Raw genomic sequence first — 12639 nt, 5'->3', positions numbered from 1 at the left:
AAACTAGAGATCTCTTTTTGTATCCCTTACTAATATAGTCCCATTGACAGTACCAATGACATAAGAAGGTATCTGCTATAAAAGAATTAAAATGCAATTTAAGGCACACTTTTTTATGGCACTACAGAATAATATGTAGATACGGAAGACTTTGTTTTCAAAAGCAGGTTGATCCCACTAGGGGGCACTAATGTTTTTTCTTTATGTTTTCATCAATCTAAATGTAGACAAGATTAAATCTGTTTAAAAGGAAAACCATTGCAGAAACAAAATTACTATATATACAAGAAAATGGAGCAAACTCTTGTACAGTAAAGTCAAAATTGCTTTTGATTTTCAAAAGTTACAACATGGTTTTTAATTTTTTAAAATTATGTACAGTAGGAGACCAATGCACATTTAAACTTCTGCAGCTCATATGATTCTTTTGTAGCCACCGAAAACTTTTAAAACACCAGAAGTTGTGCAGCTCAATTACTGAAATACACTGACTTATTTTTGTTACTTGTTATAAAGTGTACAAATTTTAAACACTTTTTTAGTTTGTTTGGTATATTGCATAGGACAAAGCTAACATGCAGAAGAAAGAAAGACATAGTCACACTCCTTTACTCACTGATGTCAATAGTAAAATTTCTGTTTCTGGACGCAAATGGCATATTCAATGTATATGTGAAGAAGAACACTTTTGTCCAAGCATTGGAAAATACTTACACATCCATATTTGAATGTGAGGCCTGCTGCCGATTTATTCCAAATTTCACAGAGTTGCAGAACTGGTGATAGCATTGTTTTTGCAATTGTTATAAAGTAATATAGTATTACTGAGGAAAATACGGTGGGAGAGAATACATAGGCAAAGAAGAGATGAGCATTCATCTATAGAGCCCTGTGCAGGCACAAAAATGTGGATCTGCATCCAATCCACATTCACTGGGCTCAATCTGACGTCTGATCCATAATCTTCTAGCTGGATTTTATCTTCATCCGCATGAGGCAGCAGAAGATGAGCGAGAGGTTGCAGGGATTTGCAGGGAAGAGGCAGGTAACATGAGAGCAGGCACTGTGGGTAAGGAGTGGCATAAGGGCAGGGTAAGGGTCTCAGTATTGCAACACAAAGAACAATAGGATGTTCCCCCAAAAGTCTTACTTCTGCACATAAGTGAGTACAGTTTCGTGGTGAATACTGAAATTTAAGTGGTGTTTCATTGTGTGACCATTCTCCTTTGAGCCTGGGTTAACTTAAAGGGAGTTACTCTAATGTAGATAACTTAAGTTGGAAGTTGGGGGACTGGATGGGGAAGATTTGCATTTTGTGCTGCTGTTGGTGGGGGCTCAAGAGTGATGGCACCCGGCAGCAACACCTTTTGTTATATCACAGCACAGCAGAGTGATTCAGCATCAGGCCCCTGCCTGTTCCAATCCCCATGGCAGAAAGTGGCCTTACTGCCCAAGCATCAGACCATGCCCAGGGCACTGCCCCAACTTTCCCTGCAGCTCCAGTCCCACAGAGCTGGGCCCTCCCCATTTGAATCAGGGCATCTCACTGCTTTGCTGGGAGTCCTCCTCTCCCAGGAATCAGTTGCCTCCCTCCACCATTCTGCCAGCTGCACTATCTGGCAATACAGAATAAAGGTGTGGGGCGGGCAGCATGTGTCCCCAAGCTGGACCCGGAGTCGGAGCTCCAGCAAGTAGGTGCTTCCCGGGATGGGGGCACGGCCAGCACTCAGCCCCTCGTGCAACAAGTCTGGGAACATGTTGTGCCCCTTCCCCACTGTAGTTTGGGGCCTACCCTGATACCTCCTTTCAGCCTCTGAGCAGAGCAGAAGAAGAGCCCGGTGTGCTTATTTATTCAGCTGTCCACAAAAATGGTCTGCAGTGGTGAAGTGGATATCTGTGGATATGCAGGGATCTATGCATCAGTAGCTGAAAGTTGACTTTACACCACCATTGCAGCAACAGCCAGAGATCCAAGCCCTTTAAATTGCCACTGAAGCCCCAGAGAACATGCTCCCAGTGGCGCTGACGGTTTGGCTGGAAGCGATTAGACCCAGTCCACCCCCTTCCTCTCAAGGCCCTGGCTTTTCAGGAGACACGAAACTGCCCTTTCATCTTTCCTTGGGGCCCAGCAAGTCTGTTGGTTACCCTGTACATATGGGATTTGATGCAGTTATTTTGAATGGACCAAAGGAGAGGGGAAAGGAAAGTTTTAATCAGAATTTCATTCAGTGAGCTTTAAAAAGTTGTTTTAAACCTCTTTTCTTCAATTAATTTCTGAACAAAGACAGAAGTAATAAACCTAACGAAAGAAAGAAAAATGTAGAAAGCAACAAAAAAATTGGCTTAACACCTTGCGTTTCAGTTATCCAGTTTTCTGAATTATATAAGACATGGTCTGTCCATCTAGGTGCTGTAGAATCAAAACAAAACTAAAGCAATATTAGTTATCTGGATTCCTAGTTATGTGGATAAGTTTTATTGTTTGACTAACAAGTAGGGTATTGTAGAAGAAGAAAGAGAGACATTTTTGAAGCAGAAAATGCATTAGCTTTTTGTGTATCATTTACTTTTGTTTATAAATATTGTGAAGTTCATGTAATGATTTTGTGATTCAGTAAGAGTATATTTATTATCTAGAGACTGAAAAACTGATAGCAACACATTTTTCCCAAACAATAGAATATATAATTTGTTTTCAAATAGAGAATTATTGCTCCTTTGAATTTGTATGAAGCCTTGAAATTTGAAGTGTTTTTCTCAGATCATTTCCAAATTAAATATGTATAGGTAAATTTTAAATATTACATCACAGTTTCAACTGGAAGCACCCCCTTAGAATTGTCTGGCAAAACCTGCCTCACAGAACAGATTTAAATGGACCAAGTCATGCCTTTATTTATGTAGTAGGCTATGTTCAGCATGTCAGATGGACATTTTGCCCTTTGCGTCTGAATAGCTAGTGTATGGGGTTCTGTCTGACTTGCATCAACAAACACTCATCTTAAATTGTTCAGAGATTAATGGTCAGAATTTGCTCCAGAGAAATAATTGTCTTCAAATGGATTTCAGGATAACGTTATGCTAAAATGCTGATTGAGGTTTTCGAACAGTGAAGCCTTTGATAGGCATGTGTCTAAAAGGGGAAGGGGCTTCTCATACTGACACACCGTTTATGAACATTTTACCCAGAAGAGATCTGAGGAAAAAAAGAAACTAATAGTGGGACCAGGTAAGTGTTTTTATTCTTTGTTAATAAGTTTAGAGACAAACCAGTGATGCTTTCAGTAGTATTCATCTGTAGAAGTTTATATTTTTAATGAATTTTCTTTCTTTGTAAAATTTTCATATTGTTTATGATCACTCAGAGTGTTAGAGCTTTTCAATGGACAGGGCCTGGGTGTGTTTGAAAAAGAAACTCAAATTTCTACTTTAGTGTGAAGTAGAGCCAAAAGTAACTCATTGCTTGATGCAAAATGGGGCTGCAGTCTGTGGCTCACATTATGCTAGGGGACAGCTAATTTGAGTAAGAGAAAATCTGAGGGAAAGGGCGTCGTTATAGCTTTATAATCAGAAGCTGCTATGGGTAGGTAGGGAATGATGATTATGGAAAAATAGCAGCATCAGACCCTTGTGCACCAATGGTACTGAAAACATTAACATTGAGAGCTATGTGATCACTGATCGCGTTATCCACTTTATAGTATGTGCTATGAAATTATAAAAAAACAAACAATGGATGCAGATTGTTAAGCTTCTGAAGTCAAGAACTCAGAAATGAGGAACTGCCAGCTTTAAGGTTGCCTATACAATTTTTATGTAATCACCTTGTTCATATGCATTGCATGTTCAGTCAGGGGTCTCAAACTCATGGCCTGTTCCTACACAATCCAGGAACTGCAAGGAAGCAGAGCAAGTACACCTGCCAAGAATGTTCTGCTTCCCACAGCTTCCACCGCTGCAAGTCATGTTGGAAGGCCTGAATGCTGCTGCCAGCTTGCGCCACACCCCCTGCTAATCTCTTGGAGGATGGGGTGCAATGGGAGGAGACGGCATGGTGGTAGGAGAAAGGGGCAGGACTTGCACGACAGGAACAGACAGGCCCCTCTGCACCCTGCTGGTACTCCCAGGCCAGATGGTGCAAATGCTCAGGCCAGGGATGTCCCACCAATCTTGAGTTGGAGACTCCTGATTATATAATCACTTTCTCTCCCCGCACCCTGTCTCTGTTCCCTATCCCATTTTGCATTTGATTTGGGTACTGCTTCCTTCTCCTCCTATTACCTCCCAGGGTGTTATCAGGCAAACTCTGACATTTTCACTCCCATGCTGTCAATGTTCCCCTAATTTCAGCATCCCCCTCCTGTTCTGGAAACCCCGGGATGCACTTCAGTCACACTGTGGGCTTAGCCACATGTACAGTCTAGTCAATGCTTAGATACTCTGTGGGGATGGAGCATGTTTGATGCAGGCAGACTCTTAAGAGGTTATAGCTTGCTAAACTCCTTTACTGAGCATTTGTGAATGTATATATTCAGAAGCTGATGACTTGGCCAAACTAGCATAGATTTCCTTGGGGATGACAAATTATATATGTAATTCTTACCCTGATCCACCACTGCTAGGTTTCAAGTTCTTTCTCTATATCACTGAGGCACTAGAGCTTAAAGCTGTGTCTGAATTTGGCTAAAATTTCGTTAAGGGCCATGCTAATGGACAAATGGGAGAATACTAGTGAGGTGCTGAAATGAATATTCAGCACCTCATTAACATGCTGCCGGCTGTGGCACTTCGAAAGTGCTGTGTTTTGATCACGCGTGGCTTGTCTATGTGGAGCCCTTTTTGAAAGGACCCCACAAACATTGATAGGAATAAGGGGGTTTTGACATTTGCAGGGTCCTTTAGAAAAGGGTCCCGTGTAGACGAGCCACGAATGATTGAAATGCAGCACTTTCAAAGTGCCACGGCCAGCAGCATGCTAATGAGGTGCTGAATATTCATTTTAGTGCCTCATTAGTATTCTGCGATTTGGCCATCAGCATGGCCCTTTCGAAATTTTGGCCAAGTGTAGACACAGCATAAGTGAAATAGTTACAAGCAATTTTTTTTTTTTAAACAATGGCAGAACATCGTATTCTTCCTTTTCTTTACTCTTGGAAGTAGAAGAACCATTTTAGTTGAAACTTGCTAAGCAATCCAGTCTGAGTCAGATGCACAGCATGGACAAATTTTAACCTAAATATTGATACAAAAGTTACAAGCAATTGAAAATAGTGTCTTTTAATGAGAAATGTCCACCATCCTTAACTCTGTCAATCAACCATAAGTCACCATCAATATCTTGGTCTAGAATAATTTCATTGGAGGGATGTCTATCTGAAGCAGCAATTCATGGGTTACTACTGACTTGCAAGTAATTATCTAATAGCAACACAGGCAGGTGGAAGGGAATGAATATTATATCACAGGAACATTTCCTTTTATTGAACGTTATACCCATTTTTCTGCTCATGAGGGCTAGGACATTCAAATAAAATTACCTCAAATAATGTCTGTTTGAATAGATCCCAGTAAGCATATGATTTGTGTACCACTCCTTTCTGTGATTGTATGCAAAAATGTGCAAATGCTAAAATAGAGGCTTCTTTGAATTACTTTTTATTCCTAGATTTCTTTCTTTTAAATGTAAAGCTTTAAATATACTTTATTCATACTTTTGTAAATTGCATAGAATCTGCTTTTAGTGGAAAAAACTTTCCTGCTGCGTTCAAGACATTTTAAAAGTTAGTTGCTATGTTTCTTTTTTCTATATACTGAGCTCTGTTAAATTCAGGGATTATCTTTTTCTGCAATCTAATTTTGTAATTGCAACTTCTACAAATCAACAGAGCTTCAGATATATATTTTTTTCCTAAAACGAGGAAGGCAGGTGTACATTGTCGAAGGCAACTAATTTGTTTACAACAAATTATGCTCAGTTACTCTTTTGGAATCTATTTTAAATTAAAAGGGATAGGAATATTAATAGGAATATTTACATGTTTTAAAAATGTCTATGGGGGATGGGAGGGCAGGGTTTGTTAATATTTGAATGTAGCTGTTGAATACTGGTAGGAAAATGGAGTTACAGGAAACCATTGTGGTCTCATTGGATTTAACAACACAACTACTGACTTTGGGCACAAACAGAATGTGCTACATAGTAAGGTAACAAGCTTCATATTATAAACTCACTTTCTGCTCACTTTTAGATTTGCTGCTAGAGTTGAACCAGAGGTGGAAGGGCTCTGTTTGAATATAGGAGGTTTAAGGGGAGATGTGGTGAAACAGACATGGAAGGGGGAGTACTAGTTGAGGTGAGGGATGGAGAGAGACAGACATTGACTGAAAATATGTAGGCATGGAGTAGAGCCAAGCATCCAGGTCTTGGAATGCGCGTATTAGAAGAAAACTGTGTTCACTGAAGAGGAAAGGAGACACTGAAACAGTGAGGATGGAAGCAACAGCTGGCAACAGGCAGAGATGGAACCAGATCCTGTTGTAGTCGGGGAGAGAATAGATATGTAACCGTGTAACTGTGCTAATTGGTGTCTTGAGGCAGAAACTACAGTAATTTGTGGAGGAAAAAATAAACTGATCTGTCAGGAGAGCTCTTCATTGGAACAACTAAGTAGGAGACTGTTACCCACCAGGGCTACATCTACACAGGAGGCTTTTCCTGGCAAAACTGAGCTTTTGTCAGGAAAAAACATGGAGTGTCTACATGCAAAATGCACTTGGTCAGCAGTTTGTCAGCAAAACCCGACACATCTGCCAGCAGCATTATACATCTCCCTGTCCAGGTATAACGCCTCTCTTGATGGTGTTCTGTCAACAAAACGGCCATGTAGGTGCTCCAGGGCCCTTTTTTGACAGACAGGGCCCCTGTTTCATCCGACAGCCCTGTTTGCAGAGTTTTCAGTTGGCCATTCTGTCGAGAGATTGCAGAACGGAGTGCTTTTTTGATCTACCTTTATGTGTAGATGCAATCTCTTGACATAGGTTTTTCCAGGAAATCCCCGTCGACAGAAGATTCTTGTGTAGATGTAGCCCGTGGGAGATAGGCCTATGTCCACTCTACTTATAAAGTTAGCTGTGGTGAAAACAGGATCCAAGTCTAATGTATGAGTGGGAGCAACCACAAATTATGTATATCTGTATCATATGACTGGAGTATAATTAATGTCATACTATTTATATTTCAGAAAGGGAAAAATAACTCAGGCATTACAGACCTTTTAGTTTGAATTCAGTAGTCTGCAAGACTTTAGAACAAATTGTGAAGGAAAGAATAATTAAATCTATGAGATAAATAGTGAAGGAGATGTAATGTAACATGGTTTACCAAATATAGATGATCATGACAAAGTGATCTGATCTCCTGCCTTGAGAAAACAACTGATTTTTCTGGATAAAGGAAATAACTAATATACTTGCTCTACAGTAAAGCATATGGTTGTATGGGGAAAGCATTAGTTTGATTGGAACAGATGGGAACTAATACTTGAATTGATGGGGACTGGTACTTGAATGGTTGAGGTGGGAGCTGCAGGGTACGCAAAAGTGCAGGGCATGAGGCCGCCTCCCCAGTTCATACTATGCATGGGATGGCTCTGTTTGGAACAGTGTGTTCAATTATGGTCATCCATGTTCAAGAAAGATGAATTTAAACTGGAACCAGTGCAGAAGAAAGCTACAAAGATTATCAGGGGAATGGAGGATCTATTTTATGAGATAAGACTGGAAGAGTTCAGCTTCCTTAGCAGTGAAAAAGCTGAGAGGTGATATGATTCCTCCCTATAAATATATCTGGTAGGAAAACACGAAGGGGTGTGACAAGCTATTTAAGCTGAAGGACAGTGTTGACAGAAGAAGAAATGGATATAAACTGGCTGTGAACATATTCAAGCTGGAAATTGGAAGGTTTTTAATCGTAAGAGGAGTGAAGTTGTGGAACAAAGTCCCAATATCAAAACAAAAAGCCGTCAAGTAGCACTTTAAAGACTAGCAAAATAGTTTATTAGGTGACCTTTCGTGGGACAGACCCGTTCTTCAGACCATAGCCAGACCAGAACAGACTCAATATTTAAGACACAGAGAACCAAAAACAGTAAGCAAGTAGGACAGATCAGAAAAAGATAATCAAGGTGAGCAAATCAGAGAGTGGAGGGGTGGGGGGAGGAAGGTCAAGAATTAGACTGAGCCAAGTATGCAGACGAGCCCCTATAGTGACTCAGAAAGTTCCCATCATGATTTAAACCATCTGTTAATGTGCCGAATTTGAATATAAAAGCCAGCTTGGCTGCTTCTCTTTCCAGAATGGTGCGATAATTCCTCTTCAGTAACACACATACCTTTAGGTCATTCCCAGAATGCCCCATTCCATTAAAATGTTAACTAACTGGTTTGTGGATCTGAAGTGTTTTGATGTCTGTTTTGTGCCCGTTTACCCTTTGTCTAAGGGAGTTAGAAGTCTGTCCAATATACAAAGCATCTGGGCATTGTTGGCACATGATGGCATATATGATGTTAGTAGAGGAGCATGAGAAAAGTGCCTATGATTCTGTGAGTAACCTGGTTAAATCCAGTGATGGTATTTCTAGAGAAGATACGTGGACAAAGCTGGCAGCGGGCTTTGTTGCAGGGAAAGGTTCTAGGACTGGTGTTCCTGGGGTATAGACTATGGCTGTTAGTGAGGATCCTCATGAGGTTGGGAGGTTGTCTGTAGGAGAGAACAGGCATGTCACCCAGGGCCTTCTGGAGTGTAGCATCCTGATTAAGAATAGGTTGTAGGTCTTTAATAATTTGTTGCCGTGGTTTGAGTTGGGGGCTGTAGGTGATGACCAGTGGTGTTCTGTTCTTGGCTTTTTTGGGCCGATCTTGGAGTGTGTGTTATTGAAGAGGAATTATCGCACCATTCTGGAAAGAGAAGCAGCCGAGCTGGCTTTTATATTCAAATTTGGCACATGAACACATGGTTTAAATTGTGATGGGAACTTTCTGAGTCACTATAGGGGCTCGTCTGCATACTTGGCTCAGTCTAATTCTTGACCTTCCCCCCTACCCCTCCGCTCTCTGATTTGCTCACCTTGATTATCTTTTTCTGATTTGTCGTACTTGCTAACTGTTTTTGGTTCTCTGTGTCTTAAATATTGAGTCTGTTCTGATCTGGCTATGGTCTGAAGAAGTGGGTCTGTTCCCACGAAAGGTCACCTAATAAACTATTTTGCTAGTCTTTAAAGTGCTGCTTGACTGCTTTTTGTTTTGATAGTGTATAGACTAGCACGGCTTCCTCTCTGTTACTATTAAACATGGAAGTCCCAATAGGAATTATGGGGTCAAACAGTTTAGTTTTAAGACAGCTCTGGGAAAAATTATAAATGTGATTGTATGATGAAATGGCTTGTGATGTGGGGAAGGGATCAGCAAAACTATATCACTTCCGATTTGTTTTATGTCCCTCAAAGGTCATGTTTCAGTGCTTTACCAGTCACCTACAGGGTCAGGAAGGGATTGTCCACCCCTTCCACCCTCCCACACACACACTGTTTCTGGGTCTCCTGTCTCTGAAGTATTCAAAATAGACATAGAATCGTAGGGTTGGAAGAGACCTCAGCAGGTCATCAAATCCAACCCCCTTCTCAAAGCAGGATCAGCCCATCTAAGTCATCCCAGCCAGGGCTTTGTCAAACTGTGACTTAAAAGCATTGGAGATAGAGAGTCTGTTACCTTTCTGGATAACCTATTCTAATGTCTCACCACCCACCTAGGGAAATAGTCTTTCCTAATATTTAACCTAGATCTCAGTCACTGCAACTTGAGACCATTACTCCTCATTCTGTCATCTGACACCACTAAGAACCGCTTCTCTCCATCATTTTTTAACACCCCTTCACATAGTGGAAAGCTACTGTCAAATTCCTCCTCACTCTTCTCTTCTGTAGACTAAATAAGCCTTAAATCCCTGAGCCTCTTCTCATAATTCATGTGCCCCATGCCCCTAATAATTTTTGTTGTTCTCTTCAGGTTTCTTTCCAACCCTTCCGCATCCTTTTTGTAACCGGGGGTGGGGAGATGGGAGAGAATTGGACACATTATTCCAGATGTGGCCTCACCAGTGCTGAATGGAGAGGGAGCACTGCACTGGGTGGTCCAGTGCTCTGAGACGGCATCAAGAAACGTTTGTCAGCTGCTTGACTGGCTGGTTCCTGCTTGCATACTTAGTGTCTAACTGATGCTTGTATGTAGTACCATGAAAAAATCCCCCACCCCCCACCTCCTGCTAAGATTTGAAGTTACTTTGAGGTGGGTTGCTGTCCTTTTTGTGTGTGCACATGTGGGCACATGTGACTTGCCAGAATTATCTGGGTACATCTTAGTTAATAATTTCCCTGCCATTTCAGGATACTGATGTACCTTGATCCTTTAGTCTCTTCTGTGCTGCAGAAAGAGAATAGAATCTCCTATGGGCGATAATCGTTCTGTCTAAAGTAGGTTGTTTGATGGAGTGTGTGGGTGTTGAGTGGTATTGATCATTTATGATATGCAGGATGTTAAATTAGATATTTTGGTGGTCCCTTCTGTCCTTAAACTATGTATGCTGTTTTTCTCAAAAAGGAAGATAGGGCACATTAAAATAATTGGTAAGCATCAAGAGATTTTTTAGCATGAATTCAGCTAATGATTTGTGGGAATCTGGCAATCTTTCCCACTATAGGAAGGCATTATTAAGTCTCAACTAATGATAAGCTTAATCCCTTGATTTTTTTATTAGACTTCACTCATCAACAATCTATCACCCACTTAATCTGTTGTAAAGTATTTGAACACCAAGATTAATGAGTAAGATAGAGGTGCACAGGGAGAAGATGTTCAAGAATCATTGAATTGTGGAGTGACTCAGAAATACATAGCAAGATTTTAAAACAAACTTTTTATCAGTATAAATCAGTAATAATAAGTAAATATTTTAATGCCCATATGTACCCTCACAGAACCATTGCACTGATAGTCAAGGATTATAAATAGCTTAATGTGAAAACATCAGTTTTGAGACATGGAAAACGATCGACTGCATTGTTGGGTGATATAAATAACCACAGCTGTGTTGATTTCACTTGATGAGCTGAATATTTAGTCCAAATGGCTTTTATTTGATCTGATAGTTCTTGTTTATAATCCAAAGAGTCCTACATTTATAAACAAAATCTAGCTATTATGAACTTAGAAAAAAGTCTCTTACTGAAGGAGGTATGTTTATTTTTATGACAGACTTACTATCAAATGTAACCCCTCCTTTCTTTTTTGTTTGCAAAACTGGTGTTGTATATGTTCTGCAAGTTTATTTTGAATATTTAGTTAAAATTTTGTTACTACTGGGTCCAGTGTGGACAAAGTACACATCAAGTGAACTGTTTCATAAACAATTTTTTTTTGTAATTTTTTGTGGGAGTAATTGATTGTGATGTGAAGTATGCTATGTGTCTTGATGCTAAAGCTGGCTAAGCTGGGATAGTAAACACTTAATCATTGCTTTCTCTTCTCTCCAGATATTCAATAAATTGATTATTTTAATAAAGGGGAACGGCATTCCCTAATTCCTTCCCCAATCTGAGGCTTTACTGAAGGTAAGCATTACATAATGACATCGAGATGAATTTTCTCCCTGTAAAGCTGTGTTCATGCAGCTGTTTTGCTTTATAATTGTGATTTTTCTGAAAGTGCCAACCAAGTGTTGGGTTAAGGAATGCTACTAGATATAATTAATTTGGAGTTACAAAGACTTTTTTTAAAGTCTCCCACAAGGGGCAACTAAGCAAACTAAGTAATCACGAAGTGAGAAGTTCAGTGCTGTCATAGATCAGAAGCTGGCTAAGAGACAGAAAAAACAAAAGGCAGATGGTGGGGTTTCACTGGAATTTCATGCCAGAGTAGGCATAGTTAAGTGTATTTATTGGTGTTATCAAACAAAAGATGACAAGTGAGATGGTAAAACTTGCAGATGACAAAAAATTATGGAAGTTAGTTAAAACTAAAGAGAGTTGAGAGACTTCAGAGAGATAGGACTGAGTTAGGTGAATGGGCAGAACAGTAGTGGATGAAATTCATTGTTGACCAATGCAAGGACTGCACGTGAGGGCCGTGTCTACACTTACAAAAAACTTTGAAAATGGCCATGCTAATGGCCAAATTGAAGAATACTAATGAGGGGCTGAAATGAATATCCAGCCCCTCATTAGCATGTCGCTGGCCATGGCACTTCGAAAGTGCTGTGTTTTACTCGACCGAGGCTCGTCTATACAGGGGTTCTTTTTGAAAGGACCCTGCAAACACTGAAATCCCCTCATTCCTATCAGCTGATCATGCTAATGGCCAAATCAAAGAATGCTTGATGAAATTCATTGTTGACGAATGCAGGGACTGCACATGAGGGCCCTGTCTACACTTATGAAGAACTTCGATATGGCCATGCTAATGACCAAATCGAAGAATACTAATGAGGCAATGAAATGAATATTCAGCACCTCATTAAGCATGCTGCTGGGCATGGCACTTCAAAAGTGCTGCGTTTCACTTGCCCGTGGCACGTCTACACAGGGGTCC

At 40.4% G+C, this 12639-nt stretch overlaps 1 protein-coding gene across 2 annotated transcripts in view; it reads left to right on the top strand.

Annotated features, from left to right (window-relative positions):
* The window catches only part of C2H8orf34 (chromosome 2 C8orf34 homolog), a 253423-nt gene that overhangs the window by 126590 nt on the left and 114194 nt on the right, over positions 1–12639 (top strand). The window lies entirely within an intron of this gene.

This window comes from Carettochelys insculpta, chromosome 2 (genome assembly GCF_033958435.1).
Source record: "Carettochelys insculpta isolate YL-2023 chromosome 2, ASM3395843v1, whole genome shotgun sequence".
Classification (NCBI taxonomy): domain Eukaryota; kingdom Metazoa; phylum Chordata; order Testudines; family Carettochelyidae; genus Carettochelys; species Carettochelys insculpta.
This window is presented reverse-complemented; position numbering and strand designations above follow the sequence as displayed.